Source organism: Lipotes vexillifer, unplaced genomic scaffold (assembly GCF_000442215.2).
Source record: "Lipotes vexillifer unplaced genomic scaffold, Lipotes_vexillifer_v1.1 scaffold648, whole genome shotgun sequence".
Classification (NCBI taxonomy): domain Eukaryota; kingdom Metazoa; phylum Chordata; class Mammalia; order Artiodactyla; family Lipotidae; genus Lipotes; species Lipotes vexillifer.
Window position 1 is genome coordinate 2431649 of NW_006797096.1, and position 21527 is coordinate 2453175.

General features: G+C 40.2%; 2 protein-coding genes across 2 annotated transcripts in view; one reads left to right on the forward strand and one right to left on the reverse strand.

Annotated features, from left to right (window-relative positions):
• TRAK2 (trafficking kinesin protein 2) overlaps positions 1 to 19933 on the reverse strand; it is a 61540-nt gene extending 41607 nt beyond the window's left edge. The window contains exon 1 of the mRNA XM_007469215.1: positions 19738 to 19933. The gene's annotated coding sequence lies outside the window, so the exon portion shown is untranslated. The remainder of the gene's footprint in view (positions 1 to 19737) is intronic.
• A 316-nt stretch (positions 19934 to 20249) lies between these two features.
• Positions 20250 to 21527, forward strand: part of STRADB (STE20 related adaptor beta) — a 21223-nt gene continuing 19945 nt past the window's right edge. The window contains exon 1 of the mRNA XM_007469216.1: positions 20250 to 20381. The gene's annotated coding sequence lies outside the window, so the exon portion shown is untranslated. The remainder of the gene's footprint in view (positions 20382 to 21527) is intronic.

Consider the following 21527-nt stretch of genomic DNA (forward strand, 5'->3'; position numbering starts at 1 on the left):
AGTGGTTGAGAATTCGCCTGCCAATGCAGGGGACACAGGTTCGAGCCCTGCTCCGGAAGATCCCACATGCTGCAGAGCAACTAAGCCCATGAGCCACAACTACTGAGACTGTGCTCTAGAGCCTGCGAGCCACAACTAGCGCTCTACAGCCTGCAAGCCACAACTACTGAAGCCCGCGTGCCTAGAGCCTGTGCTCCGCAACAAGAGAAGCCACTGCAATGAGAAGCCCATGCACCGCAACAAAGAGTAGTCCCAGCTTGCTGCAACTAGAGAAAGCCCGGGCACAGCAATGAAGACCCAACACAGCCAAAGAAATCAAAAATAAATAAATAATTTTTTTAAAAAAGAGACAAAATGGGGTTTGTAATATTTATAATATTTATATTAATATTTATAAGATACCTCAAAACTATACATGTATAAACAAACATGCTATAAATAACAATAATGTCTGAGTTGAAAATGACCATCTACTGGTGATCAGCAGAGCTGAACCCCTTACTATATAGCATAGTTTGTCCCTATCCAGAAGCGTTCATAAGTTACAAGTTTTAAGCAGACAATTTTGTGTTGCAAACGATTTATAAGAAAGTAAATCTACCATGCAAGGACAGGGCTTTCTATCCTATACATTTAGAGACGTAATTTTATTTATTTTTCAATATTTATTTATTTGGCTACACCAGGTCTCTTAGTTGAGGCACTTGGGAGCTTGCGGCATGTGAACTCTTAGTTGCGGCATGTGGGATCTAACTTCCTGACCAAGGATTGAAACCGGGCACCCTGCATTGGGAGTACAGAGTCTTAGCCACTGACCGCTAGGGAAGTCCCGAGACGTAATTTTATTTTATGATTATTTTTAAAAATTTACTTATTTTTGGCTGCATTGGGTCTTTGTTGCTGTGCACGGGCTTTCTCTAGTTGCGGCAATCGGGCTACTCTTCATTGCAGTGCGCGGTCTTCTCATCACGGTGGCTTCTCATGTTGCGGAGCACGGGCTCTAGGCACACGGGCTTCAGTAGTTGCAACACGCGGGCTCAGTAGTTGTGGCAGTCGGGCTCTAGAGCGCAGGCTCAGTAGCTGTGGCGCACGGGCTTAGTTGCTCTGTGGCATGTGGGATCTTCCCAGACCAGGGCTCGAACCCATGTCTCCTGCATTGGCAGGCGGATTCTTAACCACTGCTCCACCAGGGAAGCCCTGGAGACATAATTTTAGATGTTGCTTGTGCTTGGCATTTGGTTTCAGGCCAAATATTAAAGAAGGTTTGAAGAAAAAATTAGTCTGCTGTCTTGTTTGCAAAGATAATGAATTTATATTCCAGTAATCCAGTCTGAACTATTGCAGTGGAAAGGGATGCTGTTTCTCTATACTTCCTCAACAAACAGTAAATAGCAAGAGAATGGGTGACTGCTAATAAGTATCTGATTCATCAGGGTCTTCAAATCACTAGGAGCTAAAACTACCACAGCAACACTGAAGAAGGTTTTCTAGGCAAGGAATCATCTGTGAGCTGATGATTAATTTTACAGCAGCCACATTATACAACTGTGATTGTATATTCTGTACTTTATCTTTTCTAAAATTAGGCAAATAATCCAAAAGAAAAAGAATATTAGGCAGTTTTTCACGAAAGCCAGGTCTAGTCATTACTACAAGCCTTCTGTTTCATATTTTACATCTACATCCTCATCAAAGTGCAATGACAATTATTAAAATATGACCCCAATCACGAGGAAAACATTAAATCATGCTTTCATACCTACGCTTTAAGAAGTTAGGAAAGCAGGATTTAAAAGAAAATGTTAAAGATAATATTTTATGGTGTTTAAATAAGTTTTACTATCTGTGGATTTTATTTTCAAATTATTGGACGTATAATATTAAACATGTTAATAAATATGCTTCCTTTTCCCATTTGGCATTTCAATGAGTTACACATATTGGTATTCAAAAGTTAAAGTCAGAAAAGTTAAATAGCACCTTTGTATTTGTAATGGACTATGAAATAACATATACTACATAACCCATTTATTTTCAAAGACTTTTCATTAGTTATCCACATTCACCAATTGGTAACATTAAAACAATCTCTCTGTGCCTCAGTTTCCTCATTTATAATATGGGAACAATAATAGTACCTATTTTATGTGGCTTAAATGAGTTAATGCTTATAAAGCATATATAATAGTATTTTGTAAACAGTGAGCATTACTTATGTGCTAAATATAATTTAAAAGTTAAATAGATAAGGATGTAGCATTATAAAATACAAACACCATTTCACGGTACCTGGTCATGGGACGAAGACTTAGAAGATACAGGATTCAGATCAGTTCCTATGCTTCCACATTGTCAACAGCTCTAGCTCTCAAAAAGAACATGCTTTTATAAAAAGCATGGCTCTATATCTCATCTGGGATTGCCACCTAACAATAATTCAGGAGTTCTAACAATTATTCTTACCTAAGGTAATCCTTTCTTTCACTAACTACTGGCCGTATAGAAACTCTTACAAAAATTTACCCAAATAAAAAGCCCATGATGGGAATGCAGACTAGTGTAGCCGTTCAAAAGAACCATGGAAACTATGTTGTCAGATTAAGTACACACGTACCCTTTGATCCAGCAATTCCGCTCCCAGGTATATCTATCTCAAAGAAATTCTCACATCAGCCCATAAAGAGACAGGTGTGAGATTGTTTCCTGCATTGCTATTTGTGGTAGTAAGCTGAGGGCCTACTCCCTCGAGAGTAATAGGTAAAATGTGGATACATACCGTGGAACAACACAGCACTAGAAGTAGAGTGCTGAGTGAATAAAGCAGGAAGCAAAAGGAGAGAGACACCACAATGCAATTTACATAAATTAAATTTTTTCTGTATTATAAATACATTAAAATGTTTGCCTTTCGGGGAGGAGAGTAGGGGAATTTGGAGCAAGGTATGGGGATAAAAGGGAAAATTTTAAAAGATCTATGAAGTCCTACTGTTCTTTTGGCCGACTACTTATCGTATTATCATTATTGCAACTCTTCAATCCTTAATCTCTGAACATGTGCCTGGAGGTGAAAACATTTTCTGGAGACAGTGTATGCAGAACTAGCCATCTCTGCAATGCAAACTATGTGGGGCACAGTTCCTGACAATTTCTTAAAAGGCCATGTTGCTTTTATATTACTACCTAGCTGCTCTAAAGCAGTGTAATTAGATTTCAACTAAAGAAATGGTTAAAAAAAAAAAATACAAGTGAGATTAAGCCTCAATGTTGACATCTTCAGATGTTTGGTTATCTGGTAAAAGTTTTGAAGGGAAAAATGTTTAAAGTTCAAAGATGACAAGAGTTTAAAAGTGGTACATAGCAAGTTACATTCCTTAAACAAACCTATTTATCATCTGATGAAAACCAGCCACAAGTGACACTGAAATTTCCATTCGGTTTCTCTCTTTTTCTTTAAAATACACAAACACAACACACACATATGCATGTGTGCACCTTTGTTTTTCATTATAAATAAAGTCATATGTTCATTCAAAAAAAATTCAGGCAGTAGATAAATATGGGCAATCAAATAAAAGCTCCTTGTAATCTTTTACCATCCTTCACTGGGAGATAGACTGTTGATATGCATTTAGTAGCCTACTCATTTATCTTTCCATGCCAACATATTATCAATCTATGCCATCTTTTTAATGTAACTCACTTAGTAATGAATTACACAGTATTCAGAATATACAATTATATAACCATCAATTTTTTCCATCAGTGACTTTCTAACAATTGCTCATCCACTTTAAAACTCAAGATCTAAACTTTTTTTGTAAAAAGCTGGGTAGTATGTAAGCCTTTGGTCATCTATTATCTTTGTTGTTGTTATTGTTTTTAACCCTTTAAAAATGGAAAAACCATTCTTAGCTTATAGAACTGGCTGGATTTGGCCCACTGGCTATAGTTTGCTTACCTCTGGTCTATACCCTAAATCACAGTATTTTTGCACTACAGAAGAAAACAATGACACAAAACTCTTAAAGAAAATGCAACAGGGGCTTCCCTGGTGGCGCACTGGTTGAGAGTCCGCCTGCCGATGCAGGGGACACGGGTTCATGCCCTGGTCCGGGAGGATCCCACATGCCGCGGAGCAGCTGGGCCCGTGAGCCATGGCCGCTGGGCCTGCGCATCCGGAGCCTGTGCTCCACAATGGGAGAGACCACAGCAGTGAGAGGCCCACGTACCGCAAAAAAAAAAAAAAAAAAAAAAAAAAAGAAAATGCAACAAGTAACTGAATAAGTATAATAGTATCAACATCATATTTTCAGAATTCTACTTCTAGACAGGAATTCCAACATTTGCATAATTTCCCAGTGACAGTGAGTATCAAAAAAGATAGTAGATATATAAAAATCCTAAAACCAGCATAGGCTACTAGTTATACATCTCTAGTTTTATCCCTTTTTCCCATAACCCATTTTTTTCAAACTTGTTTCTGTAAAAGATCATGATTGGCTTAGAATGTGAAAACCATGGCAAATTATTATTTGGCAGTCAAAAATAATTTAGTGGCGTCATATGTAGTTTAGTCAAAGAAAATCGGATAGAAAATAGCTCAAAATTACTAAATGCAAACCTCAAAAGGGTGGACTTCTTGCACACATTCACAAAATAGTCTTGGTTTAGTTCTCTAAGAGAAAGATCAACTCCATACTTGAACTCTATCTGAAATTCTGTATCCTTTTAAGAGAGCACTATCTTCTCTGAACCACCTGGCAAAAGAGCTACACAATGTTATATAGTATAATCAATTCTAACACTGCAAAACCTTTTTCAGCATAGGGTTTTCTTATAACTTCTTTAAAGAATGGAGACTGAGTTTAGTGTGAATTACTGAAATTTTTGGAAGTTTGGTAAATGGAGAAAATAAGTTACTGTAAGGGTTATTATTATCAAATTAAACCTAACAAGGCACACATTTCATCATTTTAACATCAACAGTGGAGCTCCTCTTAGGAAAGAAATGCTTTTTGTCCAGGAAAATACATGGAAAAGGCACTTATGGTGGAAGGTAAGGCCTTGCAGCATCAAAGGAAGGCAAAGATGCTCTGCATAAGACTAGGGAAACAATTGTTTGTTTTTTCCCCTCTGGAGAGGGACAGAGAAGGCAAGGGGAAGAAATCCCATCCAGATGGCAGTAACTCAGAGGCCACAGAACACTAGGAATTTGCAGAAATCTTAGGGAGGGTTTTTGGCTTCTCCATAACATGAAACTGAAGGTTCAAGCCAACTGTTTAGTTCTTAAAGGGTCTGTCTGGATACTCAGATGGCATTTAGGTATAGACATATTAAAATATTCACCAGAGTGGTTGCTATCAGGAATTTATATTCCAGGATATTAATAAAGTCATCATAGCTATTATATTTCAAATCTTTTTTTAAACATAGAAAATTATGTCCTTTTGACTAAAATAATGATTAAAAAAGAAAAAAAAAACAATTATAGGTCTTCAAAAATGGATAATGCAGAGGAAATGGCATTATAAAGTTTGTGGATTTCCTATTCTCTTAACCAAAAATGGGGGGAAACATCTCGAGCAGAGGCATTTTACATAATAGATTATCTGGGTACTAAAATACGTACTATACTTCTAGAACCAAATAAATCCTTCCACAACAAATCAGAAAGCATTTTCTTTCAATGTTGACTGGTAAAATTTAGGAAGTAGAGTAAATCAAAAGACACCATCACCTGAAAACCTACAAACACTTCACAGAAGGTTAAGAAATAAACCAAACAGACATAATCATGCTGGCAGACTTAAGAATACTTCTGGATAATCTGCTCTTCCAGACTTAGCTTCAAATCAAACAGCCAAGAAGATCCCCTGAAACAGCACTTTCACAGAGCAGTAAAAGGTAAATTCAAATTTTAAAAACAGAAATTCAAGAAGAGGTTCAAAATCCGTGTCCTCATTTTTTCTTTTAATTTTTATTGGAGTATAGTTGACTTACAATGTTGTGTTAGTTTCAGGTGTACAGCAAAGTGAATCTGTTATACACATACACATATCCTCTCTTTTTTAGATTCTTTTGTGTCCTCATTTCTGTCTCCTCTAACAATCAAACATAAACTTGCTTTTGGTGGCTTAAGATGATCCTAAATCCTTCAGTTATTTTAAACTTAAAATACTTAAAGCCTTTAGAAGTAAAAGTTTCTAAAAGCTGCCAAAAGAAAAACTGGAGGCAAGATAGCTCTTCAGATCAATGAAGTAATCAGTGGCACCAGGATATGTAATCTTATATGACCAGGAACAGGGTGTAACTTAAAATGGGGGTGAGTGATGGTCAGGATAGAATATTTATTATAAACATATTTATAAACATATATAATTCTAGAATGATTCTAGAATTCTGCATATCTAAGACATATAACCATGTTAGTAATATCATTCTACTAGGCAAGAGACATTCAAATTATATTATGGTTTAGACATAAGACTTACTGTTTTCCGAATCAGTTGTCACAGTCAACTCCAGGACTTCAAGATAAGGTTATCTTTTGAGGGAGAACTGACATGTAGTGGATGATTTTGGTTTGCCAATGAAATTCAGGAATCAATCAATCTGTTACTTGTTCTGAGCTGCTAAAAATAATAAGTGGACTACAGATCAAAATAAATCCTTATTCCAAAAAATTAAGTCCACCTATATTTCAATACCTTGCAAATGCCAGGCATTCAATAAACATCTGTTAAATGAATGAATCAATCTGTAGTCAAGTTACATCCCTGCAATCTGCAGTAGGGAGAAAATGGAGCCACATGAGAAACAGAAGACGGTTAGAGCATCTGAAAACTGAAGGCTTTCTTAACCCAATTTACAAAGATCTGCATAGGCCTCTCATGGGTTTCAGTAAGAAATGTGAGCATACAAGCAGGGCTATATCAGTTAAGCCCATCAGTTACATTGAAGTTGAAAACATCCTCTAGAAATGGGTTTGACAACAGTGGCAAAAAACCAGAAAACGTTTAATACCTGTATCCCCTGCTTTTTGAAAGTTGACTTTATGCCACTTTGCTTTTATGAAAGACCTACATTAGTACCTGTTTTCTCTAACTAAAAAAATGAAAAAAGGCATTTGTTTTGCAGAGAAGTGTTATAGAGGCAGTGGGCACCCTGAGCAGAGAGAGGGACACCACCAAGCTCCTTCCCAGGGAACTACACTCAGCATCTCAGCATCAAGCCTCTATAGCCTTGAACCGTGTCTGTGACCGTCTGCGCTTTATCCTGACTTATTTTGTGCAGCTGTTAGTAAGATGTGTCCTAAGGTAATTACTTCACTTTATACCGGCTTTCCAAAAGGTTTCATAGGAACGCTCTACTTTCTGATAGCAGGGGAAACTTGTACCCAATCCTCCCACCCCATACCCATTTTATTTTAGAAACATTGATAGTAATAAGATGTTTTCTCCTTAAAGTTAAGACATGGTAATGAGAAAGGTCCAACAGACTGCAATGGGAAGGGGGAAAATGTCCTTAGATAGAATAGAATAAAAAGAAGTTGATGACTCAGGAGCATAATTGTGACTAGCAATTACTGTATTATGGTGACTATGGCGATATGCTCCAGGATTATAAGCTTTTAAAGAGTTCTTTCTCCCTACACTAAATGATCTCAAATTGCTAATTTTTTTGGAGACTTAAGTCCACTTCTAACTTTCTTTTCTCCCTCACTGTGAGGCTATCAACCTTTGTTGCCAGTGTGCCTCTCCCTTTTCTAACATGCTGTTGGCTGAGAAACCAGATTATCAGAGAACCCAGAAGTTGTCTGCTTGAGACCGAACCCTAGGACCTATTTTTTGACCCTTGGCTAGTTCCTCAAGTACCTTTTCTTTCATCCCTCCAGCACTAGGGATTCAGCTGGCTTGCTTCTCTTCCTTTGGCACTGTTACCAAGTGCCTTTCTCATCTGGTGTTCTCTAGGCTGGCTATGAATATGCTCTGTCCTTTCTTTACTGTCTCCTAAGAAAAGTATAGGTCCTCATCTCTTTCGTGAGAATTTTTCTGTTAATCACTATAGAGAAATACAGTGGAAACACGGAGAAAATGGTTTAGGAAATCTTAAAATTTTTCATTGTGATTTTGCTCCTTAATCCGTATTTACTGACTCCCCTACTTGGATGCTCCCAGAAGACTGTATGCTCAATTTTTTCCTCACTACACTATGAGCTCCTTGAAAGAAGGTATCTTATTTTTGTAGGCCCCAAACCTTAAAGCAACTGACATACAGTAGGCTCGCAATACACGCCCAACTATAAGCTTAATGATTAAAAATGTCAACACACTGAATTACAGAAGTAACTGAATGAACAAAATTGATTATTAATACACTTCAGTCCAGCATCAACTAAATGAATTGCCTTGAAGAACAAAATCAAGCTAAGATTGAATATTTGAAAGAAAGCACTGTATTTGCTTTATGAAAAACTCTGTATAAGAGTTTGTTGATAAAAGGGTGATATATCATTGTTATAGCTGTGACACAGTACCCACTTTTCTTGTAATAACTAAAGAGAATGAGTTGGCAGTTTTGTCAGAAAGCTAAACCTGAACCTTTGGCTCACTGCTTAGTTTTATCATGTTTTCCACAAAGAGCATTTGCAGCTGTTTATGAATACATTTAAAATAGGCCCCATATCAAATAAGAAATGACCAAATATCTTTTTTAAGAAACTCACAATCAATAATATGTCTCATTTGTAATCTTTCAATTTTGTGACTTAACATAAAACAAAGCCACACTCAGCGGTTTAGCCTAGTACTAGCTAAAAAGAGATGGTTGAAAAGAAAATTTCTTTTTAGGTTGTTAAAGGCTTTAGGAACAGTAGTGCCACCTCCGAGACATTCTAGTTGGTTTCCAGTCTCCTCTTCCTTTCTGCTTTCAGACAGAGAGTGCTCTCTCTTAACCAACAAGCTTCCCTTTGTTTTGATTTATACCACTGGTCTGAATAACCCCAAAGCACCACGCAACATGCTTATGACTGAAAGCAATTAAGAGCTGAAAGCAGAGTTCTGGCACTTGGACCCCAAACATGTACTTACTTTACACAAGTGATGAATTTTTGAGAAAGCCATTTTCTAAGTTGACACAGATATTATATATAATGTAGTTAAGTTCTCCTGAAAAGGTCACAAAACCATGTAGAGAGGGGCTGCTGAAAATTCTTCACCCATGGGCATCACCCCATAGACACGCCCTCCGTCATCCTCTTCAATGGCCTTCTTTTCTGAGACAATTCCATACCACACCTTTCTCACTCTTCTCTGTACCCCTATCTGTTCTCCATCTCTCTTTCTCTCATTCCTCCCACCAATAAACCCACATAATCTATAGCTAGATTTCTTTCCAAACTCTGAGAATTAAGTACAAACATAATCTCAGTCATACATTTATACACTTATTGACGGCAGTGGAAATTAGCAATCCTCTAAGAAGAGGAACTGCGTGGCTAGAAGACAGAAGGGGGAAAAAAACTTATTTTTCATCATTTCCTTCCAATTTTCCTACCATGTGTATATGTCCATCCAGTTAAAAAATAATGAAATGTATGTTATTTGTAAGTCTCTACTCCTGCCTTCTCTAAACTTTGCTCTACTGGTTATCCCTATACTCCACTAGCTTCACCCTCTTCCTTGGCCTATTATCATGTCCAGAGTCTTCTATTTTATTAAAAACAGATAAAATAAAAATTTAAAAATCTCCCTTCCCCAAGACTCTGGGTTCCCCTCTAGCTGCTTTCCTCAGCCAAGCTTCTCCACAGAGTTTTACTCTCATGCCCTTCTCCTCACCTCTCATTCATCCTTCAACTCACTGTGATCTGATTTTTCCTGAAACCACTTGCCCTTCAGTGACCAACAGTCCCTGCTAACCAATCCAATCGTACCTTCTTAGTTGTTATCTTAGGTCATCTCTGGTTCAATATTACTGACCATTCCCTACTTCAACTTTCCTCCTGTGGTGTCCTGGAGCCTACATCTTACAATGAATGCTCTTTCTCAAATCCCTCCTTTGGATCACCCAGCTCCCTCCCCTTGATCCTTAAATGTTGTTGATGCCAGAGTTCCAGTTGTGACCATGTACTTGTTTTTCATGTACCTTTGTGCAAACCATTCACGACCACAGATTAACCACTTCTTTCGTGTTAATAACTCCCAATCACGCTCTTCAGACCAGACTTCTTCCTGAGTTCCACTCAAATCTCTCACAGGCTGCTTATGATCCCTTGAACTGATCCACTGAACAGCAGATGCCTCCTTTCTCTCACCTTGCCACATTCAATCCATTATCAAATCCTGTACAGTCTAATACCAATATATCTCAAACACACCCACTTCTCTTCATCCCCTCTTCTACCATCCTAATTCAAGCCATCATCATTTCTTAGAATATGAAAAACCTAACAGACTCCATGCTTAATCTCCTCTCTATTCTCCATAAGGCAACAAGAATAAAGTTTTTAAAACTAAACTCCTTTTAAAAAAATTCAAGGTGGGGCTTCCCTGGTGGCGCAGTGGTTGAGAGTCCGCCTACCGATGCAGGGGACACGGGTTCGTGCCCCGGTCCGGGAAGATCCCACATGACGCGGAGCGGTTGGGCCCGTGAGCCATGGCTGCTGAGCCTGCGCGTCCAGAGCCTGTGCTCCACAACAGGAGACGCCACAACAGTGAGAGGCCCGTGTACCGCAAAAAAAAAAAAAAATTCAAGGTGTTCATAATATACAGAATAAAATCCACACTTCAAATCAGTCTCCAAGGTTCAGCCCCGTCTGGCCCCTGACTACTTCTCCTCGCTCATCTTGTACCACTCTCCTCTTTGCTCATACTCAGTCACAGGCCTTCTATCATTTCCACTTCCTCATCACACTCTCTCCTATCCTGGGCCTTTGCAATTGTTCACTGTACCCAGAATACTCTCCCCTCTTGTTCTTTATATGGTAACTACTTCTCACCCTTCAGGTCTCAGCTGAAAAGTCACCCTCTGGGAGAAGGTTACCAGTCCACCTGATCTGAAGTAGCCTCCCTTACCACCTTTATTTTCTAACTCAGCATCTAATGTTTCTTTCCCAACATATATTACAATTTACTTCCTGGAAGTCCTCTTCCAGACAGGAAGGGGGAAGGTGCTATCTTCTCCCTTTCCTCCTCCTTGCTGATCAGAATGGAAATACAACGGCAGGAGCTCAAGCAACTCAATAAATATTTGTTGTTGAAATGAACTATTAACTGAACTGGTGGGTGAATTCTTTCACCATTAACATGTATAACTATCAACTCCATTGTTAAACAACATAGTGTGACACTCTTAAATTAGACCCTATTTTATTTGAACTATTCCTTCCTTCTTCATGACTTGTCAGAAACCTTTCTAAAAAGAAAGAACTCACAGTTTGGCAAACTGACAGAGATATATGGATAAGCTTCAAAGATCTCAATGATCTTTACAACATGAATTAGTTCCACTTCTATATCACAGGTAGACTTTGTGTGCTCATTTTCTAGCATGAATAAACCATAATACAGGGAGGGTGCAGTTAATCAGAACGTCCCCAAGGTTACATGAGTCAGTAGTAAAGCTAGCAATAAAGTGAGAACATTACATATTAAGAAGTCAGTTATAAAAGAAATTGCTTTTTTAAAAATTAAATTAATATTTTTATACAGCAGGTTCTTATGAGTTACCTATTTTATACATATTAGTGTATAATGTCAATCCCAATCTCCCAGTTCATCCCACCACACCCCCCCCAAAAGAAATTTCAATAAATGATTTCAATTAACAACCGGTCAACTAGCTGCTTATAGGACAGCTTTCAATAAATGCCTCTTGAATTAAACTAAAAGTACTGGAAAGGGATAAAAAGTAATATACAACAGTCTCTGTCTCAAGGGAAGATGAAGATCTAAGAAATCTAAAATCTGATGGGGAAAGTTCCAATGATCTCCATGATCTAGATTAGATCTAAGATCTAATGATCAAAGAACTGTAAGAATATAAGAGAATACCACCAGATAAGAAATAAGTAACTAATGAGTATTAGAACAGAACTGTTGTATAGATAGTCAGTGGGGGGAGAGTTCTTTTCTAGCTGAAGTAGCCTGGCTTCACACAGGAGTAAGATTTAATACAGGGATCCTCAAGGATGGAAAGATTTCAATAGTGAGAATGGGGGTATCCAGTAGGTAAAGGACATAGAAAGAAAAAGAGGCCCCAAAGCAAACAGCAGGCAGAGCCAATTTGGCAGCAGTGTACAGACCAACTTAAGTGGGAATGATTATGGGGAAGATACTTGGAGCTTTAAATTTGGCTAGTTAAGATTAGGAAGTCTGCCCGAATAGCCAAAGCAACCCTGAGAAAGAAAAACGGAGTTGGAGGAATCAGGCGCCCCGACTTCAAACTATACCACAAAGCTACAGTAATCAAGACAGTATGGTACTAGCACAAAAACAGAAATATAGATCAATGGTACAGGATAGAATTCCCAGAGATAAACACACGCACATATGGGCACCTAATTTACAATCAAGGAGGCAAGAACATACAATGGAGAAAAGACAGCCTCTTCAATAAGTGATGCTGGGAAAACTGGACAGCTACAGGTAAAAGAATGAAATTAGAACATTACCTAACACCATACATAAAAATAAAATCCAAATGAATTAAAGACTTAAATGTAAGACCACACACTATAAAACTCTTAGAGGAAAATATAGGAAAAACACTCTTGGACATAAACCACAGCAAGATCTTTTTTGACCCACCTCCTAGAGTAATGGAAATAAAAACAAAAATAAACAAATAGGACTTAATGAAACTTAAAAGCATTTGCACAACAAAGGAAACCATAAACAAGACAAAAAGACAACCCTCAGAATGGGAGAAAATATTTGCAAATGAAACAACAGACAAAGGATTAACCTCTAAAATATACAAACAGCTCATGGAGCTCAATATCAAAAAAAACAAACAATCCAGTTAAAAAATGGGCAGAAGACGTAAATAGACATTTCACCAAGGAAGACATACAGATGGCCAAGAGGCACATGAAAAGATGCTGAACATCATTAATCATTAGAGAAATGTAAATCAAAATTACAATGAGGTATCACCTCACACCAGTCAGAATGGCTATTATCAAAAAATCTAGAAACAATAAATGCTGGAAAGGGTGTGGTGAAAATGGAACCCTCCTGCACTGCTGGTGGGAAAGTATATTGATACAACCACTATGGAAAACAGCATGGAGGTTCCTTAAAAAACTAAAAAATAGAACTACCATATGACCCAGCAATCCCACTACTGGGCATGTACCCTGAGAAAATCATAATTCAAAAGGAGACATGCACCACAATGTTCATTGCAGCACTATTTACAATAGCCAGGACATGGAACCAACCTAAATGTCCACTGACAAATGAATGGATAAAGAAGATGTGGCACATATATACAATGGAATATTACTCAGCCATAAAAAGAAACGAAATTGAGTTATTTGTAGTGAGGTGGATGGACCTAGAGTCTGTCATACAGAGTGAAGTAAGTCAGAAAGAGAAAAACAAATACCGTATGTTAATGCATATATATGGAATCTTAAAAAAATAAAAAGGTATTGATGAACCTAGTTGCAGGGCAGGAATAAAGAAGTAGACATAGAAAATGGACTTGAGGACATGGGGTGGGAGGGCGAAGCTGAGGTGAAGTGAGAGTAGCACCGACGTATATACGCTGCCGAATGTAAAATAGTGGGCTGGTGGGAAGCAGCAGCATAGCACAGGGTGATTGGCTTGGTGCTTTGTGATGACCTAGAGGGGTGGGGTAGGGAGGAAGGGAGGGAGGCTCAAGAGGGAGGGGATATGGGGACATGCGTATGCTTATGGCTGATTCACTTTGTTGTGCAACAGAAACTAACACAGTATTGTGAAGCAATTATACACCAATAAAGATCTATTAAAAAAAGAAGAAAAAAAGGATCAGGAAGTCTCAACTTGATTACACAGGGTACAAGTTCCTTCCTTTCTTTGTTTTCTTTTTTTAATAAATTTATTTATTTATTTTATTTTTGGTTGAGTTGTTACTGCACGCGGGCTTTCTCTAGTTGCAGCGAGCAGGGGCTACTCTTCATTGCAGTGCACGGGCTTCTCATTGTGGTGGCTTCTCTTGTTGTGGAGCATGGGCTCTAGGTGTGCGGGCTTCAGTAGTTGAGGCACGTGAGCTCTACAGTGCAGGCTCAGTAGTTGTGGTGCCCGGGCTTAGCTGCTCCGTGGTATGTGGGATCTTCCCATACTAGGGCTTGAATCTGTGTCCCCTGCATTGGCAGGCAGATTCTTAACCACTGCGCCACCAGAGACGCCCCCTTTTTTTTTTTTTGATTAAAACTTTTTTTTTCTACCATGAAACAATATTGTTTGGTCAGTTGGTCACAACTGGGTTCTAAGTCTTTTTTTTTTAATTTATTTTTTATTGAAGCATAGTTCAATTACAATGTTGTGTTAATTACTGCTGTACAGCAAAGTGACTCAATTATACATATATGTACACTCTTTTTCATATTCTTTTCCATTATGGTTTAACACAGAATAATGAATATAGTTCCCTGTTCTATTCAGTAGGACCTTGCTGTTTACCCATTCTGTATATACCAGTTTGCATCTGCTAACCCCAAACTCCCACTCCAACCCTCTCCCTCCTCCCTCCTCCTTGGCAACCACCAGTCTGTTCTCTATGTCTCCGATTCTGCTTCTGGTTAATAGGTAGGTTCATTTGTATCATTTAAATTCCACATATAAGTGAGATCATATGGTATTTGTCTTTCTCTTTCTGACTTACTTCACTTAGTATGATAATCTCCAGTTCCATCCATGTTGCTGCAAATGGCATTATTTCATTCTTTTTTATGGCTGAGTAATATTCCATTGTATATATGAACCACATCTTTATCCATTCATCTGTCAATGGACATTTAGGTTGGTTCCATGTCCTGGCTATTGTGAATAGTGCTGTTATGAACATAGGGGTGCATGTATCTTTTTGAATTATGGTTTTGTCTGGATATATACCCAGGAGTGGGATTGCTGGATGATATGGTAATTCTATTTTTAGTTTTCTGCGGAATCTCCATACTGTTTTCCACAGTGGCTGCACCAGCTGACATTCCCACCAACAGTGTAGGAGGGGGAACAAGTTTCTAAGTGGAAAGTGACATTTGAAAAATAAATCTGGAATCAGAATACAGGACAAATTTCAGGAATGGAGAGATTAGAGACAGAAAAATAATTAAGAAAATTTACCACGTTATGCCTGAATTATTGTTAATAAAGGCATAAACTAGGTGAATAGAAACAGTAAGAGGGATGTGTGGGATTTGTGAGACCGTAAAATAGGACTTACGTGTTAAGTTGGGACTAGATGAACTTTATTGATCCTCTCCTAAAAGATAATTACTTCTAGTATACACCTCAATCATTTGGCTTAAAAACCTCACAATTTTCCTTGCCCCTCACTCCCCTAACAGTGCTCTTTCTCAGACATTTGCTGCCCCCCACCTACCATCCCCCAAACTGGCTTCTCCAACCACATAATATATTCCATCCAAAACAAAGGACTATATTTACTAGTTGCCTAGACAAACCAGGAAATTCCCAAACCAATGACTTTGTTCGTGCTATGTCGTCTTTAATGTCCTCTCCCCGTTCTTCGTACCCAAAGTCTAGACATTCTTCACACCCCAGGTCAATGCCACTTTTCCCACCAAGCTCTCTCAGAGGCCCCAACTCAAAGTAAGTGTTGTCTCCCAATACTCTCCATTTTTCTCTGAAACACGTTTTTCAAAAAACCTTGCAATTGTTCCTTTCTCCTTTGGTAAACTATATACTCCCCATGGTAAACATACCCAATTTATTTCTGTATTCCTTCCTTCTCTTTTCATAGGTACTTGAAGATCTTGATAAATAATATATGGCAACAGCATAGTATAAAGGCTAAAAGCACAGACTCTGAAGACAGACTGTTTGAACCTGAATCTTAATACTGCCATTTGTTAGCTATGTGACCATGGGCAAGTTACTTAATCTCTGTATGCTACAATATCTTTATGTATAAAATGGAGATAATAAGAGTAGATATTTCATAAAGTTGTCAGAGGACTTGGCTTAGAACAGTATAAGCATCATAAAAGTATCTATTAAATACAGTGGAAAAATACTGAACATTCTGTGATACATGAGTAAATCTTTATCTATGGAAAGCAAAATGAAGCCAGTCTCTAGGTACTAAATAGGTATATACAAATTCTTCCTAAATCTTCTTATGTATTCCCTAAGGGTTAGCTGTGTCCTTTAAAATCTTCCCTATGTTAACAATGGTTCTGTTGTAGTTTGACATTTCAATTTCTGAGAAAATATTTAGTTCAGCTTCCTGTGACAATAAGACACCTAATTGATCTTCTTGCCTCTAGTCTTACCCCCTTTAATCCATCCTCCCATGGCTCAAAGAGTATCTTTCTAAAATGCAGACCTAATGTTTTCCCACTGCTACAAACCCCCTTCATTCCATCCCCCTTAGGGTAAAGTTTAAAATCCTTAGTCATACAAATTCCTCCAAATATGGCCCCTGCCTAGTTTCCAGCTTCATCTCTCAACACTTTTTACCATAAAACCTAATCACCTGGCCACATCTCAAAAGCTCTTTGTATGTCATTCCTTTTGCTAGAACATCTCTCCATTAGTTTGCTAGGGCCACCATAACAAAATACCACAGACTGGGTAGCTTAAACAACAGAAGTTTATTTTCTCACAGTTCTGGAGGCTAGAAGTCTAAGATCAACATGTCAGCAACACTGGTTTCTCCTGAGGCTTGCAGATGGCTGCCTTCTCAATGTGTCCTCACATGTTTTTTTTTTTCCTATATGCACATGTCCCTGGTGTCTTTTTGTATCCAAAGTTCGTCTTCTTATAAGGTTACCAGTCAGAATGAATTATAACACACCTTAAAGGTCTCATTTTAACTTAATTACCTCTTTAAAGGCCTCATCTCCAAATACAGTCACATTCTGAGGTTATGGGGGCTAGGACTTCAACTTAGAAATTTTGGAGAAACACAATTCAGCCCACAACAACCCCTTCTCCTTTTCTTTAGCCAGGCTAATTCCTATTTGTTTTTCCAAGACTGGCCCAAGCCTTCCCATCCAGGCAGATTTCACTGCCCTGTCTCTGTGTTCCCATAGTACTTCTGCGTGCTGCTCTCTGTATGCTGCTATCCCATTAACAGACTATCCCAGTTGTCTCTTTCCTTCTTCAGACTGTATTCCTTAAGAGCAGAGACTAAATCTCTAGCACTTAGCACATTGTCTGTTCCATTGAAGGTATTTACTAAGGATTTGATTATTTAGGGAAAGTAGAAGAACATGGACTTTGAAGAAAGGCAAGCATGAGTTCAAATCCTGGCTATACCATTTATTTATCTTGTGGCTTTCGACAAGTCACTAAATGCTGACCTTCCATTCTACATAAGACAGTTATAAAGATAAATGACCTAATTATAATAAAAGCATCTAGTTGTAGGGTTGGTACACAGTAGGTGCTCAATAAATGTTAGAGTACAGATTCTGGGATTGCCTGGGTTTGACACCCAATTCCACCACTTAGTAGCTGAATGACCTTGGGTATGTTAACTTATCCTCTGCTTCAGTTGCTTATCTATTAAGAACATCTCACACTGCTACTGTGAGGATAAGTTAATATAGGTAAAATATTTAGATGGGTATCTAACACTTACAAATGTATCTAACACTATACAAATGTTTCCTATTATATGATCACTGCAGATCTGAACTAATATGACTGGAAATCATGAATAATTTAGTTCATTCAATTATGAAGTTATTTTAAATGTGAATATTACTTTAATGCCTCAGATTTCTTACCAACTAAACAGGATAGTAACTAAAGAGGTTCAAAAACTGGTACAGATGATATAAACAAAGATCAAAATATAAACAAAGATCAAAATAAACATGAAATAATATCATCTGCCTCATTCCTTATATTGGTGTTTAAATATACTTTGGGTATTGAAGTAAAAAATCTTAAGAAACAAGTTTTTCTACTCTTTGCGACTACAGATGTTAACCATTTGCAGTAGAGAATAACACTCCTTGGCTCATATTTTCAACTTCAGAACCACTAAACCTTTGAACTGGAAAGACCTTTGAGATGAAGTCCTATCATGGCTTACATTAAGTAAACAGGTGGATTTGTAACGGGCTTTCAGGGTCTTAATGAGCAGCTCTGTGGAGGATGGGAATTACAAGCAGAAAGAATAACTGGTTCAAAAGTACTAAAGCAGGGTTCATAACTTATTCTAGATGTCCAAGGTATGTAGTAGGAACCAGTATTAGGAAATAACGCTGGAAAATGCTTTTGAATCATCTAACCTTTAAGGTCAGTAATTTCTGAAGTAGGTACAAGTTACCTGACCTATAACTTTTAAGTAAGGCAGATCTAGGTATGAATCTCCACTTGTTACATAAGCAAAGCTGAGCCTCAGATTATGCAACAGGGTTATTATAGTGATTAAGTGATCAAATGTACATACAGCTCATAACTGAGATGCCTGGCTGATTGAAAGTACTCAAATTTTTGTCTTTCTGACCCCCCTCACCATACGAATAAAAATCTGCAAAATAATAAAACACTGTCTTTCATACAGTATGTGTTTGCTGAATGTCTGAGACTTGTTGAACATTACTTAATTTTAAAAACAGAAAGCTGGAATAACTGCTGAAATGATCAAGTGTTTTCATCCCTGCCCTTTCTCCCCACCAAATGTCCTTCACAATTTCTTCGCAAGTGTCACTGCACCACCATTGACATGCTATTAACATGCTGTAGCTTCCAATTCTACAGCAAAGATTTGAAGGTCAGGAAAAAATAATCACTGAAATAGATAAAACAAAACAAAACTAAAGTAAACTGGAAGAGTCCATTTCATTTTATTCCTATGGTCCATTCTAGCTTGATGAATTTCCAGTGAAAAGTTAGTTTCTGACGCAGAAACTGCAGGTTTAAATAAAAGGTTCGTGGGCAAGTAACTGAGTTCACCGCTTTTATAATGACCCAGAAATCTTTTAAGTGTTTAGGAGACTATCTTTACTCTGGTTCTAAAAGGACATCTGCCAATATCCATTATTTACGCTTGAAACTAAAGGCGTCTTTTAAAAGACGTGCGGTGTCTGGCTCAAAATCAATCGCAAGAAAAGCCCAACTCAACACAGAAAGAGCTCTTTCCAATATCCTCTCGTCTCGCTCACATCACAGATGGCGACCAAGGCTTAAGGTTTAACGTCCAGACACTAAAGCCGCTTATCGCTCAAGGATGGGGCACCAGGTGGGTGCTGTCCGGCAGAGGATGGGATGCTGCCAATCCTGAGAGGTGCTGCTGGGGTGCACCCCGAGGCCGGAGCCCAACGCCCAACACTTCGCACTTACACTTGGGAAACCACCCTCTTCCCACCGCGGCGGTAGGGGGGTGGGGGGACGGACCCGGCGAGGACCCAGTCCTCCGGTACCCAGCTCAGGATCCGGTGTCCGCGCGTGACCTCCGAAGACCGGGAGGAGCGCGGGGTGGGGAGGTTCCTTTGCCTTCAAGGGAGGATGGCAAGGGCAAGTTCGAGTCGTGCGCGGGAAGGTTACTCACAGGAATGGTCCGGCGTCCTCCGTCCTTCGCACCCGCTTGCTCAGGGAGAAGCCTCTAAAGCGGCAGCAGCCTGAGAGGAGCAGCAGAAGCGGCCGCCGCTGCCAGTAACCGTCCGGGCGTGGCAGGAACGGACTGGCGATTTCACAACATCATCATTCGGCGACTTCGGTTTTGCAGCTACTCCAGGTCAATGACAGCCCCCACACATTTGGGGAAGAGAGGAGGAAACCCATTCTCCCAGCAGCCTGCACGGCACCAGCGCACGACCTGCTGGGGATTGTAGTTTCCTCTAGACCACGCCCCTAACTCTAAAGGCCACGCCCCTCGCTGCTACCCCGGGGGCGGGGCGGGGCCAGGGCGAGGGCGAGGGCGAGGGCGAGGGCGAGGGCGGGGGCGGGGGCGGGGGCGGGGGCGGGGCCGCGACCCTGGGGCCAGGGTGGGGCGAGCCCAGTGCCGGAGGGCTGCTGGGGGTTGGGGCCGAATTCCAGGCCCACAGTGCCGGACGGGTTGCGCCGCCCTCCTGGCTCCGCGGCTTGTGCCGCGAGCGAGCCTTGCGCGCTCGCTTTGCCGCTGGGCGGGCCTGGCGCCCGGGCCCCGCACCGCTGGCCGCCTGAGGAGAGCCGCTGGCCGCAGTCGCCGCCAGGGTAATGAGGGGAGGCCGGGCTGGGGAGGGGAAGAGCTACGGTCTGGTCGCGAAGTGAGGGAGCGCGGCTCCGCCAGCGCACGCCTATGGAAGCTCGAGGCTAGAACTCGCCGCCCTGCTTCCAGCCTGAGCCCGGGAGGCCGACAGAGCCGTGGCGGGAGTCCGGCTCGGCGTGGCGAGCGGCCCCTGCGTGCCGCGCCGCTCCGGCTCGGCCCGGGGTCCCGGGCTGCGTGGCGGCCGAGGCACCTGCGTGCGGGGTAGGCGGTGCCTGCTGGGGTCGGCGGTGCCAGGTGCGCGGGGCCCAGCTGCCCGCGGCGCCACCCCCACCCCTGCTGTCACCTTTGGCCGCACTCACACGCGCGCGGAGTCTCCAGACCCGAGGTGCCGTCCGGCCCGGCTCTGTGTGCCGCCTTCTGCGAGTTCGCTCCAAAGTCCCCGAAAGCAGGACTCGGAAGGAAGGTTTTACGTAATTGAACGCTCAAGCCGCGTTTCGTCCTCGGTATTTAAGTTCAGCGTTGTGTTTTTCCCTCGTGAGTTTGTTGTGTCGCGTACCTTTTTCCTCAGAACTCGATTGGAATTGGTGACAGCGCCTATCTAGGATAGTTCCTGGCACACAGTAGGCGCTTAGTAAATATTTTTTGAAAGCCTGAGTCACGATGCTAAGTTTGGAAAATTCTACCGAGTTGTGCGTGACTATAATTTTTAAGATTTTATGGGTTCCCAAGATAACTTTGAAAATTACAGTAATTTTAAAGCTCCGCAAAGAGAGTTAAATCTGGCTTTTTTGCATTCCCTGTAACAAGGGCCTCTGTTGGATGCTTAAATTAACTGAAAACCCGAGTTCTGTAATTTAGATGCGCCTTCCGATTGTCGCAGAAAGTGTTAACCTTTCAGATTAAAGCTTTCGGAGGAACCATTCTATTTTAGAACAAATTTAAATCATTTAGAAAGCTTTATTTTAATTCTCTTAGAGATAATTGCGAGGGACCACACTGATATACTTGTAAATACATTTAGAAATACAAGTCTCAAGTGTGAATTTTTGAAAAGGGTTTATGTTCATAGCTAGTGAAAGAGCATACAGGAGAAAATTATGAGGGCAGATCTATACCCCGCTCTCCAGCGATCCCCCCCGCACCCCCCCCCC